The 15680-nt window shown below is 41.0% G+C and overlaps 1 protein-coding gene across 1 annotated transcript in view; it reads left to right on the top strand.

The window, feature by feature from the left end:
• The first annotated feature begins 6345 nt into the window (after positions 1-6345).
• Positions 6346-15680, top strand: part of LOC117265098 (sodium channel protein type 5 subunit alpha-like) — a 370250-nt gene continuing 360915 nt past the window's right edge. The window contains exon 1 of the mRNA XM_033639488.2: positions 6346-7007. The gene's annotated coding sequence lies outside the window, so the exon portion shown is untranslated. The remainder of the gene's footprint in view (positions 7008-15680) is intronic.

Here is a 15680-nt window from a genome sequence, read left to right as displayed (position 1 = left end):
AGGTGGCGGCAATGCCCCTGTAAGCTCCAATCACACCTGAGCAGACACCAACTGGAGCACAGCCTCCAATCAACAAGCCATACTTCCTGCCAAAAGTGATCCAGCTTCTTCAAACCTGTAAGTGACGTGTGCAAAAGTTATCTTAAGTTCAAGTGATGTTAATTTTTTGTTGTTGGCAGCTGAATGTTTCTATCCCTCGGCTGCAGACAGGCCTGCTGTATTCAATGTGTAGAGTATTAACATGCTGTCCTGTGGTAAAAGTTCATGTTCAACTTGTTAGTGGTATCTTTTATCAACATGAGCCTTCATGACAATTTGTAGGAGTAACCAGACAGTGACAGCAGGTAAGTTTGACATTGAAATAAAAATAATAATGATAAATAAATAAACACAGTGAAGGGGTCTCTGGTTTATATTTATTCTAGTTCTAAGTTTTAAGTTAATAGTATATTACCTCAGCAGACTGATTTGGGACTAAAACACAATTTACCTTTCTCTTCAATCATTGATTGTTAATGTGATAGTTTTTGTTTTATGAAACTCACACTCAAGAGTCTGTGGAGTTTCTATTACTCTCTCTAAGGCTATGTTTCCCACACTGTAAGCTCCACACACAGATTTTTTATACCCAAATGAGTTTTATGGTCTTGTAGTGTTCTCAGTTCTGAAACATTTTCCTGGCTGCTCTCAGTGTCATCTAGAACATCTCTCACCAGTCATTGTCTATGGAGCAGCTCCAGCCTTTATGCTTGATGACAGAGATGTTTACTATTTTGTCCTTCTCGATAATAATTCCAATAGGCCTACTTGACCTTGCTTATTGGCCAAAAACCAACTACCGAGCTGATACCATTGTGTTAAAATAAATTTAACAGCTGTACACTACTAACCCTCATTGTTTTAGTGCATGACTCAGGATAAGCCCTTTGTCAAACATGAACAAATACATCTGTGATGTGTCCTCAAAAAGATTTATAAGTAATTAGCAACACTGGTGCCACACCTGGAAACTAAAGACTTGCATACTGTGCATGTTGTGCATTTACTGGAGGGACTTTCCACTGTAAATTACTGCAAAATTACTGACCTTTTGTTGATGCCTAATGTTACACTGTTTACTGGAAGGAGTTCTTCTTCACTGCTCTTTAACAGTAGTTACCTGTGGCTGCACAGTGCAGCATGCTGTGCAGGCTGCTGTTTCAGAGCGGTGAAGAAGAACTGATATCCGGCTGTGAAACTACTTTAAAATTCATTTTTAAAGTAAGTGGGATGGGACAGTGGTTCAGTGGTTAGCACAACCTTGCAGCAAGAGGGCTCTGGGTTCGAACCCTCCGGCTGGCCGGGGCCCCTTTGTGTGAAGTTTGTATGTTCTCCCTAATGTCAGCGTGGGTTTTTTCCAGGTTCCCCAGCTCCCTCCAACAATCCAAAGACATGCAGGTTACTTGGTGACTCTATGAGCCTGTTTAGACCTGGTGTTAACATGAGTTTCCGTGATCTGAACACAAGTGGACAGCTGAAACACATCGCAATGTCAGCTGGGATAGGCTCCAGCCTTCCCCCCTGCGACCAGGATAAGTGGTTACGAATAATGAAGGAACGAATGAATGACTAATAAAGTGGTATCGATACAGTGTGTAGAGTCCCATACTCACCTAAACCCCCTCCAGCGTTTTAGGCAGTATCAGAGGCATTTCTGATACTGGTATCAGAGCAACTCTAACATACTCAGAACATCCCCCTGGGTTCTTTGAGTATTATCTATGCTGCAAGAGCAGCTCCAGACTTTATCATCTGTGACATCACAGATTTGAGTTTTAGCACTGTAGATTTGAACTGGAGAGAGAGTTCATTTTTACTCATATTTTTTGGACTGCCTTAGACCATAGGAATAATGATAATAAAACATGTATACATTTTGAAAATGAGCATAATTCCCCATACTTGAGTCAGTTGGATTCAGACCAGTTCTTTAAAAACATTGTCACCTTCATACTTGCATAAGAAATGTAATATGTTGCAAACCGACACTGATGTGTAGACCACACAGTGATAAGGTACAGGTTCAGATGGACAAAACAAAGAGCACTTGGAGGGCCACCAGCCGTCAGGTGGAAGAATGAAGGGACGGCCTGACTGGCATTTACTGCTCCCTGTGAGTGTGTGTGGAGCAGGTGTGGAGCAGTAGTTAGTCGTTACACTCCGTCAGTTTGACTTTCTCTCATAATTTATTTCCTCCTGCAGTTCTTCTCTTCTCCAGCAGGAGGCAGTATGACTCCACAGACAGACAGTCAGCCTGATGGGGATGCCACTCTCAGGTGAGTCATCTCCTTCACTCTTTTCTCCCCTTGTATCCTTTCCTTTTAACTCGTCCTAGCCCCTTTCTTTCCTTTCTCCCTTTTTTGACTGTACTGAACATTTTTATTGTTCAGATTTTATTTTATTTGGACTCTTCATATTTAATCTCTTAACTGCTTGGTATTGCAACTGCTGCACAACAGTTTCTCTCTGGATAAATAAAGTTCCATCTTATCTTGTTCAGTTCAGTCTGGACCAAAGTGTTGGTGGACCATTCATAAAGCCTCGTCTCTTGCAAATAAAATAATTACACGTCTTTATTCTGACTCATGAATGAATCATACAATTTTTTTTGCAACTTTGCTTTGTCTTAATTGGCCAAAATATTTTGCTTTTCTTTTCTTTGTTGTTTCTCATTTTCTGTTCCATAATTTGAAGCTCGGGAAAAATTAGGTCCAAATATTTGTCCCATACAGCTGCACAGTCACAGTTGTTGTTATTATTATTATTATACTAAATCCTATAATATCAGCCTAAGCCTGAAAGAGAACAGAATCACTGTCTCTGCAGCCTCTAACTAATAAATGATAGATTTTATTCCTATAACATTTTAGTTATTTGTAAAAGTGTCATTCCCGTATTGCAGCAGCAGGAATCTGTTGTTTATTATTCATTTTTTCTGTGAACCTGCATATTCTCTTATATTTCTATTTTATACCATCAGAAAAGTCCACTGTTTTGTGCCCAAATAGCCTCTTTGTGTCTGTACTGATGACTCTGCTTTGCAAACCAGTCACCAGGAAAAAGTTTGCATTGTGAGTCTCTGCAAACCGTGTTACATTTGTCTGTTATTATGTAGCAGATTTGTTGAAACTTTTTGTTTCTACGAAGTTTAAGTTTATTGTTAAAGCAGCAGATAAAGACACATTTTATTTGTCTAAAAAATCTGCACCAAAGTTTGTAAGTTGACTTGATGACTAGTATACTTAGCTTTGAGTGGCATTCTGATGATTGTGTGACATATTTTAGAGCAAATCTCGGATACATTTCTTGAAAAAAGCTGTAGAAAAATGATGTTTATCTCACTGATTCTACAGTATTATTGCAAGCATGTTTGGAAGGGATGCAGTGTTGATGTGTTTTTGTTTATGTTCTTGTTCCCAATTACGTTATACTGTACATCCAGTGGTTGTTTGTGACCAGTAAACACAGGATGCAAAGTGATCAAATTCAAGCCAGCACTTAAGAAATTATGTAGCCTAAAGATTCAACACAATTAGCAGAAAAAAATGTTGTCATTGTACGTTTCTGCAAAGCATGGGTACATCTGTAAGTTATTATGTAACAGATATGCTGTGGTTAATGCATGGTGAAGTTTAGGCACAAAAACCACTTGGTTATGGTAAAAAAAGATCATGTTTTGGCTTAAAATATGGAGTCGTCCGGATACCAATACCAGTATTGGAAATGCCTCTGAGCCTGCGTAAAATGCTGGATCGGGTATTAATGACAAGGTGAGTCTACGCACTGATCTGATACCACATAATTTATTAATAAACCTCAAAGTAGTTTCACACCTGGATAAAATAGTAGTTTCCCTATAAATCCATTCTATGTTGCTCTAAAACAGCAGCCTGCACAGCAAATTACAGCCAATTGCAATTTAGAATTGATTTCTGGTAAATAATGTAACGTTAGCTGTAGCAAAATATCAGCGATTTGGCAATTTGTCACACTGGAAAGTTCCACCAGTAAAAAGGCAATGTGCGCAGAATGCAAGGCTTTAGTTTTGACGGGTGGCACTTGTGTTTCTCGTTGCTGTGGGTATCCTGTATCGTCTTCCTGAAGGGAGTGTTCAAAGTCACTTTGAGCCGTCATTCTGGGTGGTAGTTCATCTGTTTTATTAATGAGAGATAGATAGGATTAGAGTAGTGTACAGCGATGCATTTTTAAAAAATAATTTTCAAAGGCAGTGGTATCAGATTGGTACTTTGTATTGGCATATACGCAAGGTCAGGTATTGGAATCAGCATCAGGGTGGAAATAAATGGTACCGGAGCATCTCTGTTTTGGTGGCACTATTCCCGCTAGAAAAAGAATGACGAGTCGCTAAAAAAGCAACTGGTTTTATTTTGTGTTGGTCTCAAACAGTGGTCTGCAGCTTGGCAGGTGTTTCACCAAGGTTTCACACAGCAATCCAGTTGCCAGAAATGTTTTTGACATTGTACGTTTCTTACACTATGGATGTGTTACATTCTCACTTTATTATGTAGCAGATATGTTGGAACTCTATGTTTCAACAACACTGTGGTTAATGTATGGTTAGGTTAAGGCACAAAAACACTTTGTTATGGTCTTGGAAATTAGCATGTTTTGGCTGAAAATTCCGGCTGTAAAATCAGCAATATCTCTGTAATAAACAGCAGCTTATCATGGTGTCCCTGCCAATGGGTCCCTACAAAACACCCACATTTGGTGACTAAAAAGCAGCTGGCAAAACGGCAACACATCCTGTAAACACAACTGGTTTTGTTATTTGTTGGTCTTGAGCAGTGGTCTGCAGCCTGTCTCACCCAGGTGTGACACCACAACCCAGTAGCCAGAAAAAAATCTTGGCATCGTATGTTTTTACAAACCACAGATACGTTACATTTGCACTATATTATGTGTGTGGTTAACGCGTGGTCATGTTTAGGCACAAAAACCACTTGGTTAAGGTTAGGATAAGATCGTGTATTGGCTAAAAATACCCAGTTTTGGGGGCACAACCCTGGGAGGACATGCAGCAATGCCTTAGTAAAAACACAACCACTTTTTGTGCCACTTTTGTGTTGCTGCAAAATACCCACATTAGGAGTTGAAAAAGCCGCTGGAAACACAGCAGTGACTTACTGAATAACAACCCGTTTTGTTTTTTGCTGGTCTTGAAGAGTGGTCTGCAGGTTAGCGGGTGTCACGCCACAACCGAGTCGGCAGAAAAAATGTTGATATTGTAGTTTTCCGCAAACCACAGGTAGGCCACATTTGCCATTGTTATGTGGCAGTAGTATATGCATCATGTTTTGGTTTAAAATACCCAGTTTTGGGGGCACAACCCTGGGAGGACATGCAGCGAAGCCTTGGCAAAAAACAGTCGATTTTGTGGCACCATCCCTGCTGACAGGTTGCTACAAAACACCCAGGTTTTTTTTGTTTTTTGTTTTGCCAAAGAAACAGCTGGGAACACAGCACTAAATCACAAATGGTTTCTTTGTTTGTTGGTCTTGAACAGTGGTCTGCAGCTTGGCAGGCGTCTCACCAAGGTGTCACAGCATTCTCCTTCCCCTCCACCTCCTGATGAAAAAGTCAGCTCATATGCTACCTCACTTTAGGTATGATATGTATGAAATATACAGATGTAACCTGTCTGTGGTTTGCAGAAATGAATAACACCAACACTTTCTGCGGCTGACTGGGCTGAACCTGCAAACGAAAACTGTGCATGTGTCTCACACTCTGATTTGTTTCTATATGGGATAGTTGAGATACTGTGATCACTGCCTCCACAAGATGACGCTTAAATGAGCACTTGGTAGTGATCAGATCTTTCCTGTCCTGCCTCCCTAATGAGGAAACAGTCTCCCTTTTATTCTTAAAGCCATGATATTGATGCTTCCTGCTCCTGTTTATTATTTTTATCACCAGACTTTGTTTTTAATACTAATGTATTGCCTTATAATGTTTTGTTACTCTGGTATTGAAGTACCTTGCAAATAAAGTTTGGCATGCTCTCTCATATCTCCATTGAAAGGAGCTGTAAGAGAGAAGTGACAGCGCGAGACAAACGGGACTTAGGGCGTAACCTCGCGATACTCCCCCGCTCTCTCTCTCTCTCTCTCTCTCTCTCTCTCTCTCTCTCTCTCTCTCTCTCTCTCTCTCTCTCTCTCTCTCTCTTTCCCTTTCCCTCTCTCTCTCTGTCCGCGTCCAGGGGGCGATCAAGCGGCGGGGATGATGGGAGTCTGGCCGGTCAGCCCTACCAGCCTACCGACCTACCGACGCGCCGAAACGCAGCCAAACACTCCGCTCTGACGGCAAAACTTGCCACTTTTTCACCTTCAGTGAATTTCTCCAAAAGAAAAATCAAATTAAAGCAACAGCTGGAGGCGCGAGGAGGACTTTTATTTTGGAGGTTCTTCTTGTTAATGATCACACCTGAAAAGGATGGGAAGAAATTAAAAATCTGTTTTCCCGAGGTGGAGTGTGTTTCTCGGGATCAAGGGGGAATAAAAGCAAACTGGAGCCGCTCCCGGAGGATTAAAGCGGCTGAAGTTGAGAAGATGCCGGAGGAAGCGGAGCAGACGGAGTGAAGCAGCCCGGTGCGCACTTTCCCCTCCCCGGCTGAACTGAAGCGCTACAGTCCGCTCCCCCCCCCGCCGCTGCTGGAGGGACACTTCTGAGCTCCTGTCGCTCCTCATTTATCCTGTCATCATTATTTCACTGCTTGGATGTAAAAAAAAAACAAACATCTTCTTCTTTTTCCTCCAAGAGATTTTTTTTATTCCAAACACTTTTCCTCTGTGGCGCTGCGCGGAGTTTTTGTGCTCATGGATCGGCCACTTTGCGCCTCGGCTCCGGATGGGATTTGGCAGCTGTGAGCGGGGCGCGGCGGAGCGGTGATGGTGTGAAAGCCACATCCAAACAAACCCGCAGTTTTTAACGCAGGAGTTTCACATGTGAGTACATGCGTTTCTTTGTTTTAGTGCTTAAAGGTTGGGATGTTCTTGTGTGGTGAACTCTGACCTTTTAGAGCCAGTTGGTCCCGACGAGGCAAAACACCTGCGACACTGAGTTAAAACCACTTCTGTCAACAAGAAATATTTATTTCATAATTAATTTCCTTCACCAAGACAAACATAACATTACTCTTATCAGTTTGGCACCAGATGTAATCATATTGTCAGGTAATTTGTGACAAAACTACATTTCAAACTCATAGGCTATTTCTGCACAGAGACTTAAGTGCATCCTTTAACCAAAAGTATCATGTCAGGAGCTGATTTGCTCATAAAACTAAACAATCACCTCACTTAACTCGTTATGTTGCCGCCTGGTGTGCACACTGTGTGATTTTTGGGGTGACGCAGACTCGGTTTGCTCCTGAAAACACGCACTTTAAAGTGCGTTCCTCTTTCCTCTCCGTCCCTGTTTTCAGCCACTTTCGCCCTCCAGAGACTGAGTTTCCTCTGTTCCCATGCAACCCGGCTCGTTATCAGCCCTGTCGAGCCGAGCCGAGCCGTGCTATCAGTTTCCATTAATTAACCGGCTCTGTTTATGTAAGAAGAGATACATTTGGGGCTGTGGTTGCTGCCGCTTGGCCTATATGTTTATTTCTTTCGTTTAACTGTAATATTCTTATAATATTTCTCCTTAAAGTGCATCCTCAAGAGAAACCCTTTAGTAGGCTACTTTTATGATATTTTATTCCATATTACAGTATGACATTGCATTAATATTAATCTGGCTTCTTAGAAAATATATGTGATGATTATTTTATTATAACTTATAGGACTTAAAGGTATTGTATCTTTATTAAGCCAAAACATTCCTATAATATTCATGATTTTAATACAAATATTTAAGAAACCTCTTAGTATCATGACCTTCTTTGCTTCATGTCTTATTGTATAACTATAATATTTGTATATTAGTGTTTGTATGGGTTTCTGATGCATTTAATCTCCTTTGATAACTCTATAATACTCCTTTCCTGTAATATTTATATGTAACTTAAAGTGTGTTTCACAGTGTAATTTTTTGGGAAAAAGTCTTTGAAAATACAGTTGAGGATGAAATCCATATCATATACTTTTGTTCTGATGACGCATTTTGTTGGTTGAATTGCTCGACTTGGATTTTCTGCATCCAATACATCCTCTGGTCGTCATGTTTAGTCAGTTCCAGGGACTGTCGGTGTAGAAATATTTAAATTCTTGTTGATTTATTCAGGATGCAAATGGTTTGATTTAATTTGTGTTGTTTGTGACGGTGTCGAGACAAGAAAAGAGAGCATAAATGCCCCCCCAAAAAACAACAACAGAATATCAGTCAGAGCTGCAGCTGCGTTTGCTGGAGTTTCCTGATGACCCTCCACCTTCTGGATGAATCCTTCACACACTGAGGCTCACATTACCTCTGATCAGTTTTCTGTCAGTTATATAATATACAAACAACCTGCACACGATGAAAGCTTGTGAAATAAAATACCAAGTAGTGATATGATGGAAAACAGGAACAAACATTTTTTTACCTTCTAATTGTTTCTCTTTCCTTTCATGTAATTCCTCAAAATAAATGCTGTGTTTATTTGAAAAAGTGGAGCTTCTCTTATAACAAGGTCATCTTATATTTGTGCCATCACGGTAAAGAATTGAACTTGTGCATCAACATTTTTGCACAAATGAAAAGGCAGATGACGTGTGTTCAATGTGAAGTTTTGATAAATATATTTAAAGACTGACTTGAAGAAAATTATAGAAAATGAGCCCCAGTGGCTGCATCATGTGGCCCTCCACCCCCACCTCACTGAAGTGTCCTTGACTCCGGACAACAGCCCTGTAGCTTGTGTCACGACCTGCGACCCTTCCTCCGGTGACGACTATCAACAAGAACTTCTCAGTTTGGAAATAAAGTGATTATGTGTTTGGATGGTGGGTGGGAAGGGAGAGTTGTGAGGTGGTAAATAAGGACCCGAGAGAGAAAGGACTGCAGGTGCAGTTTGAGAAAAGGGAGATGGCTGAGCAGGTTGATGGCAAGATAGGACAGCAGGACGGAAGGAAGGACATGAGGACAGTTTGAAGGAAAGCAAAAAAGGACAGGACATATAGATCAGAAAAAGATAAGGAAGCAGTATTGGAAGGAGGAATGATTGGAGGGAGGTAGGACAGAAGGATAGTTGGAAAATTGCAGACGATTCCTCATCTTCTGCGGCATCCATGACCTTATGATTCTGTTTGCTACATGTACAATGGCATGTTTACAACCTTGAGAGAGTTTCTGCCCAATGAAAGAGACTTTAATGCGGCGAAGGATGCACCAAACAAAGACACAAAGCGTACTGTAAAATATCTGGTTGCACCTTCACCCTGAGATGACACTGGAGGTGTTAAAGGAAGTGAGCAGCGTTGCATGTTCTTTGAAAGCAAGATAGTGTCTGTGTTGGTTGGTTGTGGCAGATATGGAACAAGGGTGCTGTTAAGTTGCTTCATCTATCATTTAAACAGCCAAGTTTAGGATTCCTAAAGCACTTCGTCGGGTGATTCTGATGTTCCACGTCACTCTAAACCAGCAGTTTCTGTCAGATTTCAACAAATTAATAGATTAAAGATTCCTTAATATTGTGAGATTTTTAAACATGTTCCTGTGAGCGACACGCTGCAGCACATTTATCCTGTGATTATTTCAGTGTAAATTGAGGCCAGTCAGGATCCTGATGCAGATTAAATGTTTCAAAACATCGTCTTCTACCAAAACAACAAATGTAGAAGGTTGTGCAGCCTGCCTGATTAAACAGACATGGTGAAATGAAAAATACAAGTTCTAATCCTGCGTCCGTGCATCAATTTTTCATTTATCTCTTGTTACATACTAAATTTGTGTAAAAAAAAGAATAGCGATTTTGGGGCGTCGGTGGCTTGGTGGATAGAGCAGGCGCCCCATGTACAAGGCTGTTGCCGCAGCGGCCCGGGTTCGACTCCAGCCTGTGGCCCTTTGCTGCATGTCCCTCCCTCTCTCTCTCCCCCTTCACGCTTAAGCTGTCCTATCAATTAAAGGCTAAAACACCCAAAAAATATCTTAAAAAAAGAATAACGATTTTGAGAATTTGATATCAAAATGCCTCTCTTTACTTTTCCTGTAAAACAGAAATAGTTTAATATCTTGAGGTTGGCAGATAACGAAATTTTTCCAATCATTAACAACTTTGGATGTATGGAAGCCCATTTCTGCAAGTGTAATGAAAAAAAAGTAGGTCCTGTAAGTCATTATAATGAGGCACTTTATTAAAATCACAAGTCTGTATCTCAAAAATATTGACGTAGTATCTCAAAATAATGAGTAGGTACCATTTCTTATTATAGTAAGTATAATAATTCTTGATAATAAAAAGGCTTGCTGTGGTAGTTGGTGTTAAGGCTCATTTATACTTCATACGAAAATAGATATGTCAGTTTCAAATGTTGTAAATGTCACTCCCCTCATACTCCCATGTGTTCTATATGTTGGCATAGCTCCAGCCAACAGACGGCACTAGAGGGCGTACCTTTTAACGGGGGCAGCGTTACAGATAGCGGTGGTCTGTGAGGCCATTAAATACATCCTGACATGTGGACAGAGAATTTTACTATTTTCACAATGTATTACTATATATTATTACATATAATGATTTGCTCCTCTGGTCACCTCCTCTGGAAGTATCTTGCTTGAACTACGCTACACTGCCTCCACCATTTCTGGTGGTACTGCTGTGTGTCATCCGTATCCACAAGCTTTCAGAAAACATGCACAAATACGAACAAAATGAACACACAGTACAGACAGAAGGCTCTGTCTGTCTCTGTAGATAATGTCTAGCATAAATGAGCCCTTATTGGTGATACATGTTGTTCTGGCGTACACAGATTACATTATTTTCCCACTGCCCCCACCTTCATTTTGCTTTTTATGCCTCGGCGCCGTCAACAGCTGCAGTTTACTTTCATGAACTTAATATCTCAAGAACACTTTGAAGGAAATTCATCAAATTTGGCACAAACATCCACTTAGACTCAACAGTGAACTGATAAGATTTTGGTGGTCAATGGTCGCTGTGAATTCATAAAACACGTTCTGACCTTTAACTTAAGAATTCATATGTTAATTATGACAAAATTGCACACAAACGTCTAATAGGATAAAATGATGACAAAAGGTCAAAGGTCAGTTTTACTGTGACATCATAATCTTCTACATAAAACACTTTTCTGGCCATTATTCAACATCATATCTCAGGAACAGAAGAGAAGACACTTGGTCAGTTACTGAATTGGTGACTGTATAGATCTTCTGTGCTGACGGGTTAAAAAGGTATCCAAACATCCACATTTTGAGTGGAAATATGCTTAACACCTTTAAATTTATATAAAGTCTACAATACTTAAATGAGTCTGGACTGACATGGATATAAACTGCAACTTGTCTTGCTGGTAGAGGCATGCAATGCAACTGCAAGGTGGTAATTCTATTTTATTTTTTTTTATCAGTAATTAGTTGGAGGGTGGATGCTATTATAAACTGAAAGCGTACAGCAGCAGCAGAGTTGCAGCACAGAGTTGCTGGAGTCAAATTTCACATGGCGGATGATTTTGTGTCAAAGCTAAAAGCAAAAGCAATTATTTGGCAATATTTTGGTTTTAAACCCAATGCTAACAGGGAACCTGACAACATAAATGAGGGGAAAGGAGTTGGTTACATCACTAAGTAGTTAGAGGTGTGCAGCCTTTTGCCTGCAGCTCTTCATCTGCCAGCTGACTGTGGCTGCTCCTGACTGTTAGCTAACAGAGCAGTATCTCAATTGGAGATGTGTGCTTGGATTTTGGCTGGTAAACCTGTGAGAACAAAGACTGTGGTTGAGGTTTGTTTTAATCATTTAACCCTGTAATTCTCCTCTTGTTCTAACACAGGAAGAGAGGGATGTTTGTGGAGGCCAGCAGTGCTCTGCAGCTCTGTATTGATAAGACACGTCCACATTTGAGCCACTTTTCAAGGTTCAGTGTGTAAGGTTTAGGGAGATTAGTGGCATATAGCAATGAGGATTGCAGATTGCAACTTCTCCTGGTTAGAATTCCTTCAGTGTTCATTGTTCAGGAGGTTTTTATCGGGAGTTGAAGTATCCACAGAGGCATCTTCCTCTCCAAAACAAATGGATCAGGTGATTTGACTCCCTAAAAACACAGAATTAAGCAGTTTCATGTTAACATATCAATGTTTCTTAAACACTGTTTGGCATGTTGGAGATGGGCCACTAGACCAACACCTGCAAATGTGCACTCACCTTTTTTCTCTGATAACGTAAGATCCAGATGTTCAGAAGATTTTTACCGGGAGCTGAATTATACACAGAGGTCTCCTCCTCTCCAAAACAAACAGACAAGGGGTCTTATTTATTAAACAGTGTGTAAGATCCATAATTAAAATTGAATACGGACAAAAGCCAAAAGTGGTATGTGCCAAAAAATATTCGACAATTCTACAATCAGGCTTCCACTTCACCATCTGCATCATCAATTTTGTCTCTAAAATGTTGGCAAGCATGGGTCAACGTGTCTCTGTTTTTATAGATGGCAACTTTTCTGTGGGAAGTGGCATTCGCCTCTTTCAGGTCTCATTTTGTGCGTCTGCAATGTTTATAAATGAGACCCGGGTGATTTAAACCACAGAAAAAAAACGAAACAAAGCTGTTTGACCATAAAGTATCATTTTCTTCTGATTCTATTCATCGCAAATGGGCTCCTAACTACAATGGCTGATGCAAAAAATTGATATCCCTATGTAGATATAAATGGCTCATTCTGAGATAACAAAAACACAAGAATTTTCATTTTCAGGTGATTATACAGTTAAAGCCCCTACAAGCAACTTTCATTTTGAGTTGATTTTGGCGACCCTGTGGACAAAAGCAGTAGTGTTTTGCCGGAATGAAGCCTACATTTCCCATGAGCTCTAGCGCATATTACCTGGCTCGCGCATGTGTTTGTTTTGGGGATGAATGAAACAACAAGATGGGAAAACTTTGCCCCCGCTCCTGTCGGGGATCCCAGCTCACCTCTGCCGCGCCCCAGCTCCACCTCTCTGGTGTAAGCCCCACCGCCGCCGGGGTAAACACAGCGGTCGGCTGGTAAGGCTGAAGGCCTGTTTGGCGAGCACTTCCACGGCTTCTTGGACTGAGTATGGAGCGGTGCCTCGTCTCTTTATTTCTCGGCACTCGCTGGACCCTGTCGACGCCTGGCTGGTACCTGTCGTCGGCCTGGATGAGGTGTTCCAGCCCCGCGGCCCCTGCCTCTGCCCAACCTGCGGCCTCTGTGTGTGGCTCCCCGGACAGCTAACGCCGTGGACCCGCCGGCTCCTGCCAGGATTGAGCTGGTAAATGCTAGATCGCTAGCAAACAAAACATTTATCCTGAAGGATTTCCTGACTTCCTGAGGATTGGATTTTCTCTGTGTGACTGAGACGTGGCTGACTGTTGGTGAGTCCAGTGCTTTCACAGAACTTTTACCCGATGATTGCTGCTATTTTAACTCCCCGCGGACATCGGGTCGAGGAGGAGGAATAGCGACTATTTATAAGAGTCACTATAAATGTAAGCAGCTAGGTAAGATGACGTGTGCCGTCTGAGTGCTGTAAATCGCTTCGTCCTGGAAGCGACCTGGGGTGGACCCGGAGACAGTTTCCTAAAGGTATGGATATACACTATATAGAAATAGCTTATCTTCACACCGATGGTCTCATTTGCTGTCGTAGGTCACACACAGACATCAGCAGAAACGAGAGACTTTTGCATATCCAGTTAAAAGTTCCTTGTAGCGGGTTTAAGACAACATACCTATTATATTTAATTTCTGCTAGTATATCACCCTAAATCCTACACACTGGACCTTTGATGAATTTAATTGTAATCCCTTTAATAACTGCCCAAATATTGTGTTAAATATGTCACGTTGAAACCTACTCTGCGTTTCACTGTGACTTTAAACAGCAACTGAAAATCTCATTCATCCTGATCTGAGTGGTTCTGATCTCCACCTCACTGCAGTGAAGTGAAGGTGTACTCAGGGTGTGTCAGTGCACTCTGACATCATTGATTACAGGTGCCACAGACAGTTTGTTGCAGAGCTCCAACCGTGATGCTGAAAATCACACAAACAGTGTGTGGCTGCTGTGTCAACACCTCGACACCGCTCTGCTACAGCCCTACAACAGGTGTCCCAGTGCTGCACCGCCTGCCTCGCATGCATTACATTTATGTGTGTATGTGTGCCTACGTGAGCCCACCGGTGTCCAAACCCGTATTTGGTGTGTTTGTGTGTAGGCGGTTATGTATGTGTGTGTCTGTGTGTGTGTGTGTGTGTGTGTGTTCAGCTGAAAAGCCCCACACAGTGTTGTGCTGTTTGTTCAGTGTTGGAGCAGCAGGCCTGACCTTTCCTGTGCCGGGCGCTGAGACAACACGAGCTGCTGTTTGACGGACGAGGCAGCGCTGTGGCTCTCTGTTCAGACATCAGTCCTGCAGGCTGAAACCAGCCTCCTGCTTATTATCTACAACCTTTGTCGCCATATGAAACCTGAGAGCAGCTCTATAGCTTTTATCACAGAGCTGGAAAACCCTCCTGAGCCCTTACAATCCACCTCTCAGCGTTTGCTTTGCATTCATCTCCTTTTTGTGTTTCTTCACTGTGTTTTCATGGCTATTAACTCTCATGAAAGACACAAATGTTCATGTCATGTCCTGTAAAATGTGAAAGGCCTGTTTCTGAGAACATCAGAGAGTCAAATGCTCAGGAGCATTGACCAAAGCTTGTGCCTGGAACATTATTGTCTCTTTTGGATCACAAGAGCTTTTGAAACGTTTTTATTGCAGAGTAGGTTTGCGCATACAGAGAATTTGTCTTATGATTTGGTGCATAACAATAAACGCAGCGCACAAGTCAAGAAACATAATATGAAATAGAAATATTAGCAATAGAAAACATGGGAAACCATTATATATATATATATATATATATATATATATATATATATATTAATGGTTTCCCATGTTTTCTATTGCTAATATTTCTATTTTTTATATATATATATATATATATATATATATATATATATATATATATATATATGTATATATATATTTGTTTGGTTTTTTTTTAAGGTGGAGGAGCTGGACAGTTTTGAGCAGAAATGTACAAAATATTGACCAGGTAATGTGCAAAGGCTGACAGTATGATGTACATCTCCAGAGGTTGAAGATTCTGATCCACATCAACAGGGTTTGGAGAAACCCACGCACTTTTATAATGTTTGTTAACATGTACAGTTAAGCCCAAACTCTTCTGAATTAGAACCAGTTAAAAAAGAGGGACAAAGCACAACCATATGTTACATACTGAAGCAGAAAAATAACAAGAAAACACTCAACTGATCAATGCTTCATTGGTAACGGGAGTCTTTTTTTTCTGGTGTTTTAGTGTCTTCTTTCAACCTCTCAAGTAGTGCACTTAGTTTATGAAAAAGGAGAATTTTCTCAGTCTGTAAAGGAACACTTCATCCTTCGGTTTATGAGACACATTCAAAATTTAAAACACCAAATCTGTGGCTCAGAA

This window comes from Epinephelus lanceolatus, chromosome 20, assembly GCF_041903045.1.
Source record: "Epinephelus lanceolatus isolate andai-2023 chromosome 20, ASM4190304v1, whole genome shotgun sequence".
NCBI classification, from domain to species: domain Eukaryota; kingdom Metazoa; phylum Chordata; class Actinopteri; order Perciformes; family Serranidae; genus Epinephelus; species Epinephelus lanceolatus.
Note: the sequence above shows the minus strand (reverse complement) of the source record. Positions and strands in the feature narration are given on the sequence as shown.